Source organism: Aedes albopictus, chromosome 2, assembly GCF_035046485.1.
Source record: "Aedes albopictus strain Foshan chromosome 2, AalbF5, whole genome shotgun sequence".
NCBI classification, from domain to species: domain Eukaryota; kingdom Metazoa; phylum Arthropoda; class Insecta; order Diptera; family Culicidae; genus Aedes; species Aedes albopictus.
In genome coordinates this window covers 400302325-400308648 of record NC_085137.1, presented here as the reverse complement: position 1 = coordinate 400308648, position 6324 = coordinate 400302325, and positions in this window count along the sequence as shown.

Here is a 6324-nt window from a genome sequence, read left to right as displayed (position 1 = left end):
CCAACACCAACACGTGTCGAACGAAAGGCTAACGGTAAAATCAAGGTAAAGTTGCGCAAACGCATAGCTCCTCCAACAGGAGTTTTGTTTTGACAGCGGAGGGATCATTAAATGATCTTTTTTTTAATGATAAACGTTCACAAGCACGAACATTGCAGGACAGGTAAAACTTGGGTTAACTCCATTGATTAGACTTGTTCAGATTTTTTCTCCATTTTCCAGTCCATTGGCGACAAACTCTCTTTGTTCTGATTTTTATTTTAATTATTACGATGTCACAGTGGAAATTTTGACAATTTGTGATGTGTAGATTGGTAAAGGATTGTTTAATCTACCTTATGACACAAGAAGTAAATCAAAATTTATATTGCGCATTGCGCAGTTAAAAGTGCGACAAGAAAATGCGGAATCTCAAATAAAAGTGCAATTTGGTGTCAGATCGTCTCGGTGTCTTCCCGGATAAAAAATGACCATTTATTACATGGTAAATATTATTAATATATGACTGCTTTTATTGTTCACAATAAAACACACAGTAGACATATGGTTACTTTTTACAATAGAAATCAATCCGATATAGTTCGTACAATAAGTGAACATTAGCTTTATTAGTGACTAATTGATTCGATCGTTTTTCAATCGTTCTTTAATAATTCAAAGTTACGATTAGTAAAAAAAATTAATTGTTTTTATACATTTGGAAAAGTGCCTGCAAAGTTCTCATGGACTTTTTTTTATTAAAAAGGAGTTTATTTCTCAATTACACTTAAAAACAATTCGTCACAAATTAATAACAATACATATTATTGTTGCTTGGTTCATGTTATTCTACTCTGTATAATCAAATACCAAATCACTTGACGTATATTTTTAGTTTTAGTTTTAAATTTGAGTACAGTAGACATTGGCAAGGGAAGCTGTCTATTAAAACCTGAGAAAGTACTTATAGAACACTTGCTGAAAAGCAGGTTTATCCAAGTGAGGACGTTACGACAAGATAAAGATGAACAATGATTTTTCTGTTGTTTTCCAATAAATTTAATGAATCTAGTAAATAGAAACTACTGATAACAATACAAAAACAACTAGTTTAATGGGTTCGATTGAACCGATGTTAAAATAAACATGCAATAGTATTTGTTGTTATGTTAACAGATTTCGCCTTTGAAAAACCATAGAATTCATATTTCTCGGTAACATTTTTCTCCCGCATTTACATATGGCCTTATGTACATATTGTGTACGATTCATGGTATGGATCATATGACCTGAGCTCTTTTTTTTTCATTTTTTTATTTTTTTTTTTTTATAGAATGAGAAAATCTGCAACAGATACCCAAGAGGTGGTTCCTCGGGTGATGTGGGGATCGACCCACTAAAAACTCATTCTCTCTCTTCCTTACCTTCGCGGTACGCCCGTTAGGGATGACTTCGAGAAGGGGGGGACCGTACATGAGTACACTCTAATAGTAAGCGTTCCACCAGCTACCGCCTTAAGTTGTTCACTCTCCCCTGGAGGCTCGGGTCCTGGCTAGTACTTGACTACCCGTTGAACTCAAGCTCCTGGATGGGGAAGGGGGGCCAAACACCTGAGCTCTGACTTGTGATATTTGGCAGTTATTTGAAAAGATTGATGATAGATCTTATCAACAGCTGCCAAGCAATATATACCAGACATCAGAGTGTTTGATTCTTATCATAAAATGTGCATATCATTCTGGCGGCCTTTAGTGCTCGTTTATGCGGGAAATATAAATTCTATGGGTTTTCTTAAGCGAAAACTGCTTACAAATAACAACAAATATTTATTGTATTTTTATTGTAACAACGATTCATTTGACGTCATTCAATTTATTGTATTTGTATTGTAAGAACAATGAAAAAACATTAGGATATAATGTTTTCTTTTGAAAAATGCCCTAAAAATGTCTCATAAAAACACACTACATTCTACTGTTTTTCGCGAAAAAATGTTTGTAAATTTTCTCAAAATTTTATGGTTAAGATACATAACGACCACCATTTTTTATTGTAAAACTGCCATTTACCATTCGCCGAATGTTATAGAACAATAGGGGTGATGGTGAGTGTGCTGTGCAAATTACAATATGTTTAATGGTGAATATTTTTCGAAAAAATGGTGTTGTAACAATAAAACTTATTGTATTTTTATGATATTTTTTATCAGGGTTTACCGCACTTATTCATCAGCTCATTATGAATAAGTGCGGAGAAGACACCAGCACGATTTGATGCAATATCGCACTTTTATTTAAATTTCCGCACTCTGTCGCAGTCCAGTTAGCAATGCAATAAACTACTATAAATACAAGCAGATTATAATTGAAAGAGAGGATACTTTGATTTGTATGTAATCCATTGCAAGAAAATAGAGAGCGTCGACTCCGCAAAATCAGTTGTTTTTCAACGTTTTCTGATTAGGCTTATTCAAGGAATACTGCGCCGAAAAAACCAAATCGATTTTTCGTATTGAGCGTTTCCCCCACCCCACTCCATCCCTTTTGCAGTTAGGGCCTGTCCATAAACTACGTAAACTCTTAGGATGGACGGGAGGGTCTGGCCAAAGTCACGCTCCATACAAATTTCGAAAATTTTGTATCTAAAAAGTGTACGAGGAGGAGGGGGATCTGAGATGGCCTAAAAAAGTCTACGTAGTTTATGGACAGCGCCTTAGTATAAGTGAGGGATCGTGAATAAAACTGCGATTTTGCATCAAATCGTTTCGGAGTCTTCTGCGCACTTTTATTCAGCACCTTGTAATGCATAAGTGCGCAGGAGACACCGACACGATTCGATGCAAAATCGCAGTTTTATTCAAGATCCCGCACTTGTACTAACTGCGAAAGGGGTCCAGTGGGGTGGGAAATGTGCAATATAAGATTTCCTTCTGTGATTTGTATATTATACTGTTTTGCGTACAGAGGCTAGTCCTCTTCTCACGGTTGCCCTTGAGCGAACAACATCGTTTTATTTTATTCTCGTCATTGAAGCTCCCATATACCTACAGGGGGTGGCTAAAACGTTTGGGATGGGCAACTTTTATTTCTCTGACAAAAAAATCAACATGCTGTAACTTTTGAAAACTAAAATTTAATGACATTAATGTCATTTGTTGTAAAAAATTTACATTTTTTTCGAGAAAGATCCAAAAAGTGTCAAGCTATGATAACTTTTTTAAATGTTTAAAAACTACCTATGTTTTAATAACTTGTGGAGCACCAATACATTGTAGATAAATGTTCAAAATTTCATTCAATTTGGTTCACTGGTTTCTAAGATAAATATGACAGTTCAAAAATAAGCTGTCTGAAAAATAGTGTTTTGCGGAAACGATTCTAGCTTCGCGAAAGATTAACCAATCGAGCTCAAATTTGTACCAATGATGTACATATAATAGGTTGACAAACAGTCAAAATTTTGAATGCACTCTATGAAAAGTTGCAGCTTGTTGAACTTTGTGTGAAAAATCGGTGAGAGTAAGCAGGCCAGCATAAATTCGTGCAGTGGACCATTGTCAGAGTTGTCTCTAGTTTTTAAGTTTTCTCGAATAAAGAAGTAGGTATGTGTCTACTGTATAACATTTGGCGACAAGAGACGAATTTAACGCTTTGGAGGAAGAGCTGCTGAAACAAGATTCGTAATGGCAAAATCTAGAGAAGCTCACATCCAAGACCTCTACTAGCAAATCCTGAAACCAAATCGGCAGATGGCGGAACAAAACTGTTGGGGCGGTACAGTAGACGTTCGATAAGTGCAACATGTTTACGTTTCAGTTATCGAATGAAATTCGCTAACTGCAACAACTAACAACGTCAAATTGCTGTCATTTGGCGTCGAACGTAGCCAAAATCCCTTCAGAAACGCCACAATGCAACTAAAAGTGCATCAAGGCCCTGCTGTCATTTTGTTTTTGACGGATGGCGATTCGATAACTGCAAAATTGTTGCACTTACCGGACTTGCAGTTAAAAATCATTGCAGTTAAACCGTTTGCACCGAGCGAACGTCTACTGTATTGTATTGAAATTGGCAACACTGGTCAAATACGAAGACAGTCGAGAAGATAGTAGTTTAGCGAACAGTTAGCAGTAGAATAGTATCTTTGTGAAGTGCGGATGTGTACACGTAAATGTAAGTTTGAAATATTGTAGTTAGGGTATTGCGCGTTCCGCAATGGATCACTGAAATAACTAAAATGGCCGCTACGAAATGAACAGATAGCGCCACCGTAGCTTTGTGGGTTTGACGTAACTCAACTGTTGTCACTGTGTTACAGTCCATATACGGTGGCTCTTTTGTTTTGATGCGGTGAATAGCAAAAAAGTTGGCTTCAATGATCCATTCTCGCGCAAAAATTGTGCAAAATCGCTTATAGATCGCTTATGTTCGTGTCTTCTACAATAAGAGCGGAAATTACCCAAGGATTAACCGCGCAGACCATACCGAAGCGATTAAATGCAATTGCGCACATCTATTAGCATCTAATAACTTTGCACGATATTTTTTCTTGCAACGGATAATATAATTAATGAATAAATAAATTAATTTTACAGCATTGAAGCTGCTAAGATGAAAGCTGCTGTCAATAGGTGTTTTTTCCGTGCAAAGGTGGTGCTCCCAACAAAAACGCTCGGATGATAAAGATGATGGAACGTTTTGGCATTCAAGAAAATGGTTCCCATCGTCCGACGGACAGTGCCAAGTTCACCATCGAATCTCTGGCTTCCAACATCCGGGAGTTCGTCTACGATCCGGAGAATGGTGCCGTTTTCGATCGTTGGTACCGCAAGTATGAAGAACTCTTCCTCAAGGATGGCGCGAAATTGGACGATGCTGCAAAGGTGCGACTGCTGCCAACATTTCCGAATCTCGCCGTACCATCCGCTGTCCAAAGGCCAGGCGGAAAGGACACCTTGAGGAGGTCGTTGCGCAAACTCAACGAGGGGGAGAACATCTCCGAAACGCTTTCTAGATTTTGCTCCAGATAACCCTAGCCGTGTTCTGAATGGTAAGACACCTTCGCAACAGCTGCTTGGACGGAACATTAAGGCAGTTATCGATATACACCACGATCAACTAAAACCCATTATCCGCAATGATCGCCAAGCAGTTCAATTTCGTCGGTGGTTTAATCGCAAGCATGGTGCGATTCCACGTGAATTTAAGAAAGGTGATGAAGTCTAGGCCAAGGTTACACATGTAACACGAAGTGGCAGTGGGCTTCCGGCGTAATCATCTAAGTCATCGGACGTGTTAACCATAATTTGCTCTTGGACGACTGGCATGGACAGGAGAAGCTCACCCGTAGTTACATCAATCAACTGAAATTCCGTTCCTGTGATGAGGTGTCCGTTGAACAAGATTCGAAAACACTATAGTGACAACACTATAGGAATCCTACGTACAGCAGAGGACACTCAGGCCTTAGTCTGACCGGTAAGGTAAGGTAAGAAATCCTGGTGGACATGTTTGGTGTGCAATCCACAAGAGCACCGATACAACCCCGTTCCGAGCCGGAGTCATTCCCTGGAACAACAATTTCTCAAGATCAACCACAATCTCAGAAGCAGCACATAAAGAATTGCAAACAGCTGCCAATCCAGCAGTCGATGATGAAGCTGAAGAAGATAAATCAATCCGACTAGCAGCAGGAAGAAGATGACCAACAACCACCCGGTTCCATTCCAGAGCCTCCTTCGGTCCGCCCTCAGAGGATCATCTGTATGCCTTCTACGTTTCGCCGATGCGTTCAGTGTAAAAATTCAAGGCCCACGTGAAGGAAATGGAATGCTTGAGAACAGATAACGAATTGGAATAATTAAGCCTGCAGTTTCAAGATTTCCTGAAGAAAAGCGGGATGCGGCACGAGCGGACGGTACCGCACAACCCGCAACAAAACGGGTCTCCAGTGCGGATGAATCGTACGATTGAGGAGAAGGCCGATGTTCACTGAGGGACTCGGGCTCGATAAACGTTTTTGGACAGAGGCTGCATCCACGGCAGTACCTTGACCATCGATCTGCAACCAAGGGCAGTCCGGCAACGCCATAGCGTTCTTCTCCTTCCTGTACTCCAGCAATCTCATAGAGGGGCCTCGCCTGGCAACGCTGCTTCGATCCTTCAATCGATTTACGATTCCGTCTCCAGGTGATCTCCACGTGTAACGATAAGGGAGGCTGTGTTGGAAGAAGGTGCGACGAATGGTCGTGTTCTCGGAGGCGGATGAATCAATGTGTCGTAGCCGTTCGTCAGCGCTGAACTTTCCAATTAACGGTCTGAATTTCTTTTTCTGGCATATCTGAGC